The 15,724-nt window shown below is 42.2% G+C and overlaps 1 protein-coding gene across 1 annotated transcript in view; it reads left to right on the top strand.

Moving 5' to 3' along the window:
* The first annotated feature begins 8,595 nt into the window (after window positions 1-8,595).
* Window positions 8,596-15,724, top strand: part of LOC109411570 (sialin) — a 78,331-nt gene continuing 71,202 nt past the window's right edge. Inside the window, exon 1 of the mRNA XM_029865659.2 lies at window positions 8,596-8,755. The gene's annotated coding sequence lies outside the window, so the exon portion shown is untranslated. The remainder of the gene's footprint in view (window positions 8,756-15,724) is intronic.

The raw sequence follows: 15,724 nt of genomic DNA on the forward strand, positions 1-15,724 counted from the left end.
CTTTGCTTTGCTTTGCTTTGCTTTGCTTTGCTTTGCTTTGCTTTGCTTTGCTTTGCTTTGCTTTGCTTTGCTTTGCTTTGCTTTGCTTTGCTTTGCTTTGCTTTGCTTTGCTTTGCTTTGCTTTGCTTTGCTTTGCTTTGCTTTGCTTTGCTTTGCTTTGCTTTGCTTTGCTTTGCTTTGCTTTGCTTTGCTTTGCTTTGCTTTGCTTTGCTTTGCTTTGCTTTGCTTTGCTTTGCTTTGCTTTGCTTTGCTTTGCTTTGCTTTGCTTTGCTTTGCTTTGCTTTGCTTTGCTTTGCTTTGCTTTGCTTTGCTTTGCTTTGCTTTGCTTTGCTTTGCTTTGCTTTGCTTTGCTTTGCTTTGCTTTGCTTTGCTTTGCTTTGCTTTGCTTTGCTTTGCTTTGCTTTGCTTTGCTTTGCTTTGCTTTGCTTTGCTTTGCTTTGCTTTGCTTTGCTTTGCTTTGCTTTGCTTTGCTTTGCTTTGCTTTGCTTTGCTTTGCTTTGCTTTGCTTTGCTTTGCTTTGCTTTGCTTTGCTTTGCTTTGCTTTGCTTTGCTTTGCTTTGCTTTGCTTTGCTTTGCTTTGCTTTGCTTTGCTTTGCTTTGCTTTGCTTTGCTTTGCTTTGCTTTGCTTTGCTTTGCTTTGCTTTGCTTTGCTTTGCTTTGCTTTGCTTTGCTTTGCTTTGCTTTGCTTTGCTTTGCTTTGCTTTGCTTTGCTTTGCTTTGCTTTGCTTTGCTTTGCTTTGCTTTGCTTTGCTTTGCTTTGCTTTGCTTTGCTTTGCTTTGCTTTGCTTTGCTTTGCTTTGCTTTGCTTTGCTTTGCTTTGCTTTGCTTTGCTTTGCTTTGCTTTGCTTTGCTTTGCTTTGCTTTGCTTTGCTTTGCTTTGCTTTGCTTTGCTTCGAGAGCATTGGACTACTAATGACATTATGACCCTATTCATCCCAAATTATCTGAATATCTTATCACTTGTATATGCTTTTCATGTTGATTTGAACTGATTTTATTCAACGTGTTTATGATTTCGTCACGTGAGCAGTGACGTGAATTGAATGATTTATTCAAAAAAACATCTGATCGAATATGTTATATGACTCAATCGTGACGAAATATATTCCTTGCTGTCGTTCACCTCAAGCTCATCTTTACGCCATCTCAGGCTTTCTCAAAATTCCCGTTCTTCTTAGTCTTAATTAATTGAACCGACGACGGATCGTGCTTGCGAAATCCAGCTCAAGCATCCATCAATTTAGTGCTTCGCTGCAAATGTGAAATCCGGATCAAGTCCCAACTGGGAAAAACACAAGCAGCCAGACAGTCACATGTTTGCAAGCCGTTGTGCCACTTCATCGAAATTGATTATTATCAGATGATCGAAAATTTTAAGACAGGGTGAACTTCAACGAAGCAGTTTGATAGGTGTGTAAGTAAATTCCTCACCACGCCTCCAGTTCCACCTGCATGACCTACGCAAGCGTTTACGATCGATAGGTTATAGTCAAAACACAATTTGTATAGTCAAAACACAATTTGGGGCCAGCGAGGGCACCGACCGAAATAGCACAAAACAAAATAGCATCTCAGTCTGCCTAGGTACCATCTGGTCATGCTTAAACCCAGCAACCAACTCACGTGCATGGCCGGCAGGATACCTGACCACTGCAAACATCTCTCTACGACCACTCACTTACATAAGATTGGCAAGTTCAATAGAAGCATAAATATCTTTCTCTTCTTGTGCTGATCGGCGCCGGACTTCTTGACAGAGACGACGACAGCGCGACGCCTCGAACGACGATCAACCAGCTGGTTGACGCGCGCACGACAAACCGCGTGGTCTTGGCCGATGATAAGCTTGCTGTTCTCTCTTTCGTTAGATCCTCTCTCTAGCGATTCCAGCGATTCGCACAAATGGTGAGAGCGGTAGGCTTTTTCCGCAGCGCACCCGCACAGCAACAGTACAGAAGTGGTTCTAGGGTTTGAGAAAGGGGTAAATTTTTCTGCCTAACCTTCCGTAACTCGCGCGGTTGGCCTTCATCGCCGGAACCACGCTAATGCTGAATACAACAAGCGAGATTTTTTTCAACGTGTTGTCCAAAATGCAACAGCACGATCGCTTGAGGGTTAACAAAACTAGTGTTTGAACATTCAAGACTATGAGTATTTTTTGCTGAAACCAGGCCGCCAGTTACATAAACCTGGGATTTATTGTTTTTCGTGCTTATTTTTTATTCAGTTCCATGATAATAGTTTCAGTTATAGTTGCAACAAATCATCTCTAACTCATATGTTACTGTTGATTTGTTGAATTAATGATTATTTAGTGAGTTGGTCATTTTCTATCTTCCGCCTTGCTGAGAAAGTCATTTCGCCAGCTGCATAGATCTTTCATGCCTGCTTTTCCTGCACTATTTAGGTGTTCGACGAAGTGCTACTTCCACCTATCGACCTCGATCATCTTTGGATCTACGAGCCTTTCGTCATTATCCTTTCACATTTAGAAGCACAGCACAAAGCGTTTTCGGTAGATATGAGTTAGACTTCTGATAGAGCTTCCGTGTTTCTTGAGAACGATACTGTACACCATGGTCTCCAGTTAGCCTAGTGGTTAAGGTTATGGATCACCAATCCGGAGACGGCGGGTTCGATTCCCGTTCCGGTCGGGAAAATTTTCTCGACTCCCTGGGCATAATGTATCATTGTGATTGCCTCACAATATACAAATTCATGCAATGGCAGGCAAAGGAAGCCCTTCAATTAATAACTGTGGAAATGCTCAAAGAACACTAAGTTGAAGCGAGGCAGGCCAAGTCCCAGTGGGGACGTAGAGCCACAAAGAAGAAGAAGAAGAACTGTACACCATGGTTTATTTTCCCATCAGCACGCTCTTAATTAATAGCTCGTAAGATAGCTCGTGCCTTCGGAAAAGTTGATGGGCTTGACCAGCGCCATCTTTTGACAGTTAGAGTTTTCGAATCGGTCCCCCTAAAAGTGAGCCTCGTTGGATAAATGTTCAACTCGTACTGAGAATATCAACTTTTTGCAACTCGTCACATAAATAACTACAGTCCGGATTCGCTGGTTGGGTCACGACTGCGCCCCGATTAGCGAATCGTGTTCGTTCGTTGGGACAACTGACAACTGATCAAAATGCTCTAGACACACGCAAGTGACGAGAAATACGTCACGGAACACTCACATACTTGCGTAAACGTTCTGTATACAGGAGCTGTGATGCGACGGCGGTCAGACGTCAAACTCGTTTTGACATCTATTTTGACATTGACAGTGCTTTTTAGTTGGGTTTTGCCCCAACCAGTGAACATTCAACCATCGAGACAGCCCATCTAACGAGCTCTCAACGAACGAATCGTCACTGTATTATTCGACTTTTCGGGATGAGTATTTTTCTTTGGGACAAAAAGGTGTAGATGAGGATACCCTTATCAGGAAGTACGTCTTTCTAATAAGGGTTAGATTGTCCGTCTACGATCGTCTGCTGAGGAGATATAATCATAATAAAAATGGTCCACACTATGATTTGATTGCATTTTAATCTACATTGACAGAAAAAATCAGCAGGGGGCTTACCATGATAGGAGGCGTGATAAGCATTGTGAGTTGTAAGCAACATTTCTGGTACGAAGAAAACAAATGAAACATTGGAGAATTTTAGGCAGCCCTTCGTTTGGGGTACATGGAGTTTGATTGTCAACATCTACAATCTACACATATCAAACCACATTGTCCGCCATTTGGTTTTATCATTTGTCTTCTATATTTCGTTTGATGGGAATCAGTTTGTCTTTTTGTCGTTGTCTACTGATACAGCCTTCCCATTTTGTTTCGCTACAGGTCAGGGCATATGTCCCATCCGAGTAACATTTTCAAGTATGATAGTGCAAATAATTTTGTTTAGGACACTTCAATCAAGAGCAGGGATGCCAGATGATTTTTTGAAAAATCTGTATCGCTATTTCCAAAAATCTGTATCCTATACAAAAATCTGAATACTGAAAAATCTGTATCCCATACAAAAATAAAATAGCTCCTCTAGCTCAAAAATCTGTATTTCATATAAAACGAAATCTGTACAGATGCTCAAAAATCTGTAGGGGTAGGCGGGGCATTATGGACACCCGGGGCAGAATGGACACCCTCAATATTTTGAAATATGCGAACTTTTTTGAACTTTCAATGAATGGAGAATATAGTCCATTTGTCTAAAACGTAGTTTCAGGAAAGAAACATTCAAAATTAAAATTATACTTGATTTTACACGAAAAAGTTGCGTCCTCCGTTTTTTGTGCATGGAAATTATAATTTTCACGCTATCTAAAATAAGATTTAGTGATTAATTTACTGCAGGTCGATTAAAACCTGATATTTCTAGAACACATGCAAGTAGTTTTGCTGTATCTACATGCTTAACATGTTTATATTTTCTTCTTTATCATATCAAAAATCAAGTTTGAAAATATCTTCTGCTGCCGGGGCAAAATGGACACTCACCTTTTTGAAAGAAGCGGCAAGGGAAAAATATAACCTAAATCACAAACCAACCAAATTCTTCGATTTCAGTATATTTTCGGTTAAATGTTCACTATAGTAGACATAGGGTGAAACAAATTGGTCAAAAAACGACAGCAGTGGAAAATAGTTGTTCTAGGCACAGCTGTACATGCCGACAAAAACGAAGCTTTATCCAAAACACTCTGAATTTAAATTAACTGAACAAAAATGAACTACTTCGGCGTATTATTCATCCATAATAGTTGTTTTGTAATGAAATGACTCTATAGGTGTAAATAATGTACGAAATTCGTAAAAGTCTCATGGTGTCCATATTGCCCCATGGGGGTGTCCAATTCTGCCCCGTATGCTTGAAGACGGTCATGAAAAACTAACATTTTTCATAACATTTTTTGAAGTGGATAAAGCATTTTTCTTCGTGAGCATTCTTATGCAATAGATGCTAAACCTTAGGGTGTCCATATTGCCCCGCCTACCCCTATGATACAGATAAATCTGTATAAATGGCATACCTGATCAACAGATGCATTTTAATGTTTAGTAAGAGTCCTATGCTTGCTCTTACGTGCGTTTTCAACGTTTTGAACAAAATATAGAAAACTAGCTCACCCGGCAGATGTTGTACTGCCATTTTCATAAAAATCAGTATTTTAAGTATCAGTTTTCTTACTTTTTAGATGATTCTTTTAATTTTTTTCCACATATAAAAACAATCACCATGCATACGAATCAAACCTTACAAGAATCATGCTAATCGGCTCATCTGCCTCTTATTTTTATGATTTGCTGTATCATCAAATTTATGATTACCTATCTGATTAGAAAATGTAAATTGAATAAATCCCGAAAAATTTTGTTCGAGAAAAAAGCATTTTTCAATGGTTACGATACTTAATGACATATTCGGTCCATCATTTAAACTTCAATCATCGATATGATCCGTTGTATCATCGATTCATAAGGTGAATAAACTGAAAATCATAACTTATCGGACACATAACGGTTAAGGATTTGTTATCCCTAACTTCGAGTAATAATCCAAATTGGCAGTGTTTGGCAGCCGAAGCGATAAGTGAACAACTCAGCAGTTTTTCTTTACTTTTGTTGGTTTTGCTTCAATTACCAAGCGTCGAGACACATATTTTTCGTGGAATACAAAAAAGATACTAGAATATAGACAAGCTGCAGTGATGAGCGGGCATCGTTTGTTGATGCTCTCTCATGGTTGGCTTGAAACAACTGTGAATATACGTTTTTTTTATTTTTATTTTTTTATCTGTTTTAACGAGATTTCTAGCCCTCGGCTAATTCATCTCGGGACCCACGCCTTACTTCCCTTTCGAAGAAAGAACTCACATTTAGTGCGTTTGTCGGGAGTGGGATTCGGTCTCAGGTCCTCGGCGTGATAGTCAAGTGTTCTAACCATCACACCAGGCCCGCTCCACTGAATATACGTTATTTTCATCATTATTTCACGCATTTTCGCTTTACATACTATTTAATTTTATTGTATTTATGATGCTGCAGGCTGTGTTGCCATAATAATCAAGAGTTATGTCAATAAAATTTTCTTTCCGAATGCATCACTTTCATTAGTGTCGCCGAGCATGATGTGTTGTAATATGTACTTGTCGAATGTAGCATAAGCTGAGCATAGACCACTCAGTGACTAGTGATGAAATGCCAACACCTCTGCAAAAAGCTACCAATTTCAATTACAAGCTGATGATTCTGGCAAGAAACATATATCCGAAATTCATCCATGAACTTTCTCCAAAGGATTTATCCAAAAACTCCGTCAGAAATTCTTTTTGGAAAGTTGTCTTGCTTCCCTTCTAGGATTCCCCCCAAAATTTTATTCCGTAATTTCTTTTGAGATTCGTCCGTTCCAGCCGTTACTTTCGTATTCTTCCAATTCCCTTTTTCCAAATGTTTCCCGGCAACCCTGGGTTTTTCCAGAATTGATTTATCCCTAGTTCTCCCTCAAAATGCTGCTGGCGTTACTAGTGAAATTTATCCAGAATTGCTCCTGGAAAATTTTCAAAAACCCCGGATTTCTCCCAGAGGTATTTTCCTTGAACTTCAGCAGAAGGCTCGTGGAGAATTTTTTTTCTAGAGTTTTCTGGAGAGCTTCCCTCTAAGTATCTCATAGAATTTCATTTAAACTTCTTCGCACAGGTGCTTATATTGAGTTGTTCCAAATGTTCTTCCGGGATTCCCGTCGAATTTGTTCCAAGTTCACCTTCGCATCCAGAGTTCCTCATTGTGTTTCACCCAGATTTTCTCCCGGGGTCTTACTTCCAGATTTTCCGGAATTTCTTCCAGTTTGCTTTCCGCGATTACTATTGAAGATATTTGCCCGGAGCTCTTTCCGGCGTTTCTCCAGGGGTTTACCATTAGATTTCTCCGTTTGCTTCTCCCAGGGTATCTCCCAGCTTCTCTCTATCTGAAATTTTCTCGGTATTTCTCCTGGTGCTTTTCTAGGAGGTTATTATGAGACTATTACAATAGTTCCTTTTGAATTCTCTCAAATAGCTTCCCGCATCTCCAATAGATTTTCCCTGTACTTATCTCCGATTTAATCACGGGATTTTTCCACAAGCATCTCCCAGAATATATTTCAGAAGTAGCTACTGACTACCCATGGGGTTTCATCCAGAAATTTCTTCAAGAACTCCATTCAGAGTAGCTCGTTAGCTCTCTCTCTCTCTCTCTGCCCAAATAAAAAATACAGTAGAAAAACTGAACGTTGTATTGTAACAGTACTATTTAGAACCATATTTTTACAATAGACACCACTGTAAAAATAAAAATACAAAAACAACAAGATGTAATGTAGACATCATACAGTGAATTGTTAATAGGATTTTTACAATATATTATGCGGGTTGTTAACTATCGTAACAATACAAAAAAATATTTTTCATATATATATTTTTGCAAAACCATACATTTTTTTTGTAAATGAATTGTTCTAAATACTGATACGTGGGGTTTCATATACCGTACATTGTATGGTAAATATATGGTTTCAAACAATAAAATGAACCGTAAATATATTGTTTTTAATTGTAATTTCACTACTGGCTATACATATAATCAAATGGTTTTGGAATGGTTCTCTTTTGTTATGTTGTATTGTTTTACATTACATATACCATATCATGTTATATTATCTTGTCATTTTCCTCCTGTTAATGGCATCTTAGGTTTTCTATAGCCAAACTAACCTGAAAATAATGTTAAATAGAACTATCTTTGCCAAATGATACCAAATTGGCAATACCAAATCACCCACAAGCCATTTATATGGAGCACCAGTGAATCAAAATTCAACCATCGCGCAACAATAATGGCAATGTCGCAACCTGTATTTGTAGCGACAATCCACCCAATGCGAGATAAGTTTGTCCCAAGTTGAAAATAATAGGATAAACATCGTACACCACGAGTTTAGAGATTTTTAAGCCTTGCATTGCGATTTTCGAACGGTAACTTCGAGTTGGTAAACACTGCAACTCTGCTGAAGATCTATCACTAAACAGTTTTGACTTTGGGTTAGTAATAATTTATTATTCACGAGTTGAAAAGTACGCAAAAAATTCTGCTTCCGTTTTGTCTGCAACAAAAAATTTCGAGATCCTGTTATCAGTGGGGATAAAGAGTAATCGTCACGCCTTCTTTGTTGCTTTTTTTGCCTCTTTTGTCTGAAAATTCTCTTCACTGTGGAGCACTAAACAAAAGCAATGAAAATTTTTTGCAAAATTTCAGAAATGATTCACCCCATCCCTCACAATCCGGTGGGCTGGGCACGCCTATGGTACAGCAGGGAAAAGGCTTGGAAGAGAGCACCTCTCCGAGACGATCCTCGCGTTGAAAGCTCATCGCAATCGCGACGTAACGACGCCTATCGCCATCCGAGGGAAGTGCGGCGACGGCGGGCGGCGATTAGCTTTTGAGCTGTGCGAACTTTGGAGGCTCGTGCGATCGATCGCGAGGTCGTCGTTGGCATCGTCGTCGTCGGCGTTGGAAATGCTAGTAGTGTATTATAAAATTGGCAAACGTTGACGCCTGGCGTATCAGTTCGCAACGGTCGGTCAACGCGTGATCTTCAATTCGAATTTGGCAATCAGTGTGACACGGGACTTCTTTTTATTTGAAAGTTGTGTTTTGGGATAAAAGTTGATGATTGTGAAGCGCAGCGTGATTTTTTGTTTTTGAGTGATTCATGGTAAGCAAAATATTAATGCAAGAAGATCATAATTAGTGATAGATACATCAGAGTGCTAATCGGTGACTAAAGTTAGTATGAAATGAATAAAAATGTCACCGAACTGGATAGCTGCTACCGAGTGACTCAAACAATTGGATCAGTGATAAAGTGATAATTGAATGGTAAATCATCGTGTTTATCGCAAAAATTGGCTCAGCTTCGTCCAGTGCTAAAATGCAATATCAACAATTTTGCTCGTCAGAAATGGCTGGCTACGCAAATTATTTGCATCAGTGCATATGTGAGAAAATTATCAATTCTCTATCTAATACAGCGCTGTTCTTGAATTTGCTGTTCTGGAACAAAATTCAGAAGAATGAAGAATGATATCACTGATGTCTCTAGTTCATTTGGTCTTTTATCTTCTTTCAAATATATGCTCCGATTTGGCGTAGCCAAATGTTTGTACAGTTGGTAGTGGAGATCTGTTTTAAGCAGCCGTTAGTTTTTATGTACAGCTTATACAAAGTGTCTGCAATGGCATAGAAGCTATAGCACATTAAGATTGTTTGTTTTGCCTGTTCTAAGAAATACCTATTTTTTATGAAAGCATTGTTCAATAAATTCCAAAGCATCAAACCACTATTCAATGTGTTTGAAATACAGTAAAGCCTGTACATGCAATGATTTGGACACAGAACTGTAACTGAATTGAATGGATCTGTGAAATTAGTCAAACAAATTGTAGCTAAAATTCAAAGATAGGTGCATTCAAGCATTTTGTACAATCATGAAAAAAAATCGTCCACATAAAGAATGGTTTGTTTGCGATACACTGAGGAATTTGATAATTTTTTTTGTGAGCAGTTATGACACTATAATGCATATTTTCTAGCTAATTTCACAGATTTTGATAAACTTGCTTGAAAGTTATCATTGTCATCGTTGATGTGAGTTTGAAAATATTCTCTCCAGAAAATTAGAAGGATTTTCTTCATAAGCTTGGGAGGCTTCTCTTCAGAAGACTGAGGAGCTACTCATCAAAAGCTAAGAAAGTTTCTCTTCCAATGGTAGGTAGGCTTCTCTCCAGAACCTTTGAAGGCTTCTCTCCAGTAGTTTTGAAGGTTTCTTTTCAGAAGCTTGGTAGGCTTCTCTCCAGAAGCTTGGAAGGCTTCTCTCCAGAAGCTTGGAAGGCTTCTCTCCAGAAGCTTGGAAGGCTTCTCTCCAGAAGCTTGGAAGGCTTCTTTCCAGAAGCTTGGAGAGCTTTTCTCCAGAAGCTTGGAAGGCTTCTCTCCAGAAGCTTGGAAGGCTTCTCTCCAGAAGCTTGGAAGGCTTCTCTCCAGAAGCTTGGAAGGCTTCTCTCCAGAAGCTTGGAAGGCTTCTCTCCAGAAGCTTGGAAGGCTTCTCTCCAGAAGCTTGCAAGGCTTCTCTCCAGAAGCTTGCAAGGCTTCTCTCCAGAAGCTTGCAAGGCTTCTCTCCAGAAGCTTGCAAGGCTTCTCTCCAGAAGCTTGCAAGGCTTCTCTCCAGAAGCTTGCAAGGCTTCTCTCCAGAAGCTTGCAAGGCTTCTCTCCAGAAGCTTGCAAGGCTTCTCTCCAGAAGCTTGCAAGGCTTCTCTCCAGAAGCTTGCAAGGCTTCTCTCCAGAAGCTTGCAAGGCTTCTCTCCAGAAGCTTGCAAGGCTTCTCTCCAGAAGCTTGCAAGGCTTCTCTCCAGAAGCTTGCAAGGCTTCTCTCCAGAAGCTTGCAAGGCTTCTCTCCAGAAGCTTGCAAGGCTTCTCTCCAGAAGCTTGCAAGGCTTCTCTCCAGAAGCTTGCAAGGCTTCTCTCCAGAAGCTTGCAAGGCTTCTCTCCAGAAGCTTGCAAGGCTTCTCTCCAGAAGCTTGCAAGGCTTCTCTCCAGAAGCTTGCAAGGCTTCTCTCCAGAAGCTTACAAGGCTTCTCTCCAGAAGCTTGCAAGGCTTCTCTCCAGAAGCTTGCAAGGCTTCTCTCCAGAAGCTTGCAAGGCTTCTCTCCAGAAGCTTGCAAGGCTTCTCTACAGAAGCTTGCAAGGCTTCTCTCCAGAAGCTTGCAAGGCTTCTCTCCAGAAGCTTGCAAGGCTTCTCTCCAGAAGCTTGCAAGGTTCTCTCCAGAAGCTTGCAAGGCTTCTCTCCAGAAGCTTGCAAGGCTTCTCTCCAGAAGCTTGGAGGCCTCTCTCCAGAAGCTTGGAAGGCTTCTCTCCAGAAGCTTGGAAGTCTTCTCTCCAGAAGCTTGGAAGGCTTCTCTCCAGAAGCTTGGAAGGCTTCTCTCCAGAAGCTTGGAAGGCTTCTCTCCAGAAGCTTGGAAGGCTTCTCTCCAGAAGCTTGGAAGGCTTCTCTCCAGAAGCTTGGAAGGCTTCTCTCCAGAAGCTTGGAAGGCTTCTCTCCAGAAGCTTGGAAGGCTTCTCTCCAGAAGCTTGGAAGGCTTCTCTCCAGAAGCTTGGAAGGCTTCTCTCCAGAAGCTTGGAAGGCTTCTTTCCAGAAGCTTGGAGAGCTTTTCTCCAGAAGCTTGGAAGGCTTCTCTCCAGAAGCTTGGAAGGCTTCTTTCCAGAAGCTTGGAGAGCTTTTCTCCAGAAGCTTGGAAGGCTTCTCTCCAGAAGCTTGGAAGGCTTCTTTCCAGAAGCTTGGAGAGCTTTTCTCCAGAAGCTTGGAAGGCTTCTCTCCAGAAGCTTGGAAGGCTTCTCTCCAGAAGCTTGGAAGGCTTCTCTCCAGAAGCTTGGAAGGCTTCTCCCCAGAAGCTTGGAAGGCTTCTCCCCAGAAGCTTGGAAGGCTTCTCCCCAGAAGCTTGGAAGGCTTCTCCCCAGAAGCTTGGAAGGCTTCTCCCCAGAAGCTTGGAAGGCTTCTCCCCAGAAGCTTGGAAGGCTTCTCCCCAGAAGCTTGGAAGGCTTCTCCCCAGAAGCTTGGTAGGCTTCTCCCCAGAAGCTTGGAAGGCTTCTCCACAGTAGCTTGGAAGGCTTCTCCCCAGAAGCTTGGAAGGCTTCTCCCCAGAAGCTTGGAAGGCTTCTCCCCAGAAGCTTGGAAGGCTTCTCCCCAGAAGCTTGGAAGGCTTCTCCCCAGAAGCTTGGAAGGCTTCTCCCCAGAAGCTTGGAAGGCTTCTCCCCAGAAGCTTGGAAGGCTTCTCCCCAGAAGCTTGGAAGGCTTCTCCCCAGAAGCTTGGAAGGCTTCTCCCCAGAAGCTTGGAAGGCTTCTCCCCAGAAGCTTGGAAGGCTTCTCCCCAGAAGCTTGGAAGGCTTCTCCCCAGAAGCTTGGAAGGCTTCTCCCCAGAAGCTTGGAAGGCTTCTCCCCCAGAAGCTTGGAAGGCTTCTCTCCAGAAGCTTGGAAGGCTTCTCTCCAGAAGCATGGAAGGCTTCTCTCCAGAAGCTTGGAAGGCTTCTCTCCAGAAGCTTGGAAGGCTTCTCTCCAGCAGCTTGGAACAATTTTCTGCATGAGCTCAAGAGAATTTTTGTTTTGGGTGCGAAGATTTTTACACGCATTTCGCTCAATCGGGTGGAATTTTAATCTGAAAGAAATGTCGAACTTCAGAGACAATTACAGGTTTTTTTTTAAGAATTGTCGGGAATTCTTTGATAATAGCATAAGCCAGATAAAAAATCTTAGAAATTTGATAAAGGCCACATAATATTTCCTGCAGAAATTTTAAAATATCCATTTTTGTGACAATAACTAATGTTGCGAATGGTATTTCCGGAGTTCTCACAGCAGACACTTACCCAGATTTGGTGGTAATCAGCTCAAGCTAAAATTAATTTTATTTAGGATAGGTTTCAGTTTTTAGTAATTTTGCTCTACTTACAATTTAGTCTCCTTTTATGTTCTTCTACCAATTCACAACAGTAATCTAAGATTTAGTTTTTGTCCTGTAAGTTTAGTTCATAAGTACAATCGAGTTCACTAATTATAGAAATAATTTTACTTACAATTTAGGAAAATATAGCTTGATATGAAATAGTTTTAGGATATAATTTTCGCACGTAATCAATTTCTGCTGTCTCACTGTTTATCGTCAGTCTGTCGTTTTGTATTATTCGTCCAATTCTGCTTGTCATCCACGCCGATGACAGAACCACCTTTTGACCGCGTTACGTGATCCACTATGGGCTGTGGCGGCGAACATCCTCCCCGCCGTGTCGCATCAACTTCCGGTTGGTCGTCACTTGAACTAGCCACGTCCAACACAGCCAATCTCGTAGAAGGTCTCTTTAGTATTCCGCTCGTCGTCTGTACTTCCGCTGAACGGGTTACTCCGTCCTTACCCGGGATCGTCCGAATGATACGGCCTCGCAACCATCGATTTCGAACATTCTCGTCGGCTACGAGCACAAGATCCCCTACCTTGAGCGGTCTAACATCACGGAACCACTTCGTTCGACGAATGATTGTTGGTAGGTACTCCACCAGCCACCTACGCCAGAAGTTATCCAGCGTGTGCTTCACCAGACTCCAGCTATTCCTCAACGCCATCCCAGGATCGGTTGGAAGCTTCTCCGGCTCTCGCACACCGTTGGAGCTCAGAAGCAGGAAATGGTTTGGGGTTAACGCTTCATGATCAGCGGTTTCCAATGGGACAAACGTTAATGGTCGAGAGTTGACCATGCTCTCTGCTTCTGTCAACACCGTAACGAAACATTCGTCATCCAATTTGCGCGCCTCTGGAATACATCTGAGTGCCGATTTCACTGCCCGAACCATTCTTTCCCAACAGCCCCCCATATGGGGAGCGGCAGGAGGGTTAAACTTCCACTGAGTTTGAGCATTAGTAAAAGTGCTGCCCAATTCAGTATGAATCCGGTTGATTTCGTCCTGCAGATCACGGCTCGCTCCCACAAAGTTTGTTCCGTTGTCGGAGTAAATTTCTATAGGAGATCCTCGTCGTGCGATGAACCGCCTGATTGCCTTTTTGCACGCATCGGTGGACAAGCTGGCAACTACCTCGAGATGAATAGCTCTAACGGTGAGACAGGTGAAAAGGCACACCCATCGCTTTGCCACGCTTCTCCCTACTTTCACCAAATACGGTCCAAAGAGATCTACTCCTGTGTATGTGAAAGGACGTATACCTGGTTGCAGCCGTACCGCTGGAAGCGGTCCCATCTTTGGTGTGACGGGCGTAGATTTGTACACTCGGCACCATATACAGAGTTTTCTGACGAGACGCACTTCCACTCGTAGTCGCGGCACGTGAAATCTCTGTCGCACTTCGTTGACTATAGTCTCATCGTTAGCGTGTCCGTACTTGCGGTGATAGAAGTCCAACAGCAGCTCCGTGATCCGATGATTTCTTGGCAGGATTATGGGAAACTTCGCATCGTACGCAAGTACTTGTGCATCTCCCGCTCTACTGCCTACTCGTAATAGGGTAAGTGTACCAATTATGGCACTACCTTAGGAAAGCTATTTATAAAAAAATAACGAGAAGACCAACGAATGTCATCAATAAGTTAAAAGACAGCTTAGTTTCCATACTTTACAGGAAAAATATAGAAACGGATCCAAAACTACTTTTAGTATTGATTACAGCGTGTGCCAATGATAGGAACCCTGTACCAGTTATGGTTATATTTTTTAACTTCGGTTCCTTTTCGCACTATTTACATGCATTCCTTATGGGGTTAGCCATAACTGGTACACTATGGCGAAAAAGGGTGCAAGGAAGCCGAAATTTTAAGGAAAATGATTTATTTCTACCATGATTTGAGGAAAATGTGGAGTTTAAATGAGAGCGATTATCTTTTGTGAACGTAATCTGTTGTTCACAATTTTTTTCTTGTTGATTTACATCGTTAAAGGGTGAAAATTAACTATGGCGAATAATTGGTACTATAGCCATAATTGGTACACTTACCCTACACCGTACTCGTCTGCAAATGGAGACTGTTTCAAGAGGTTGCTACCTGCTTTTACTTGCTTCTGGCGTGCACAATTCCTTTCCAAGTTTTGTTTCAGGATCGTTACTTCCTCCGGGAATGCCTCCGACTGCGCAATCATCCATAAGGTCCTCTCTGCTTTCTGGATTTCCGCACTGGTTAGTCCAACCGTCTTCGTCGATTCGTTATTCTTTGGGGCACGGGAACTTTCCACGAAGTGATGCACATACGCTACAGCACGTAACATTCTTTCAAATCGCGAAAATCTTTCTGCTGCTACGACTGGTTGCTTGATTAGGTGACTACAAACGTACGCTTCCCGTAACTCCGTTTCGCATTCGTCCGCGACGTCTTCTGGAACCGACATTTGACCTCCGTCCCAGGTGTAGAGAAACTCGGGCCCTTGAAACCATCTACTGTCCATGCTGCAAGAGGGACCTTTTCCCCATTTAGTGGCTTCGTCAGCAACGTTGACCCTCGTTGAAATCCATTGCCACTCGTTGACGTTCGACAGGCTTAGTATTTCGTCCACACGGAAAGCGACGAATTGGCGATACCGGCGTGTGTCAGACTTGATCCAGGAACAAACCGTAGACGAATCGCTCCAAAACCAGGTTCGTTGAATCTTCAGCGAATGATTCTCCTCTATACTCCTTCGTAATCGAGCACCAAGTACCGCTGACATCAGTTCCAGTCGTGGTACTGAGAGTTCACGGAGTGGTGCAACCTTGGTTTTCGACGACACTAATGCGACTCTTACCTTCCCATGATCAAAAATGCGGAAATATGCTACCGCTGCAAAGGCCTGTGTGCTAGCATCTACAAACACGTGTAGTTCTATGTTGTGTAGACTCTCTGGATCATAATCCGGAAAATAACATCGAGGGATACGCAGTCCATCCATCTTTTTGAGTACCGCCAACCATTCTTGCCAGCGAGTAGCGATATCCGTTGGGATTTTGCTGTCCCAATCCGTTTTAGTTCGCCACACTTCCTGAATTAGGATTTTTCCATGAATGACGAATGATGCCACTAATCCTAGAGGATCGTAGATGCTCATCACCAATCTCAGCATTTCTCTTTTCGTGGGGACGATGGAATCCTCCAACAGGTG

Source organism: Aedes albopictus, chromosome 3 (genome assembly GCF_035046485.1).
Source record: "Aedes albopictus strain Foshan chromosome 3, AalbF5, whole genome shotgun sequence".
Taxonomy (NCBI): domain Eukaryota; kingdom Metazoa; phylum Arthropoda; class Insecta; order Diptera; family Culicidae; genus Aedes; species Aedes albopictus.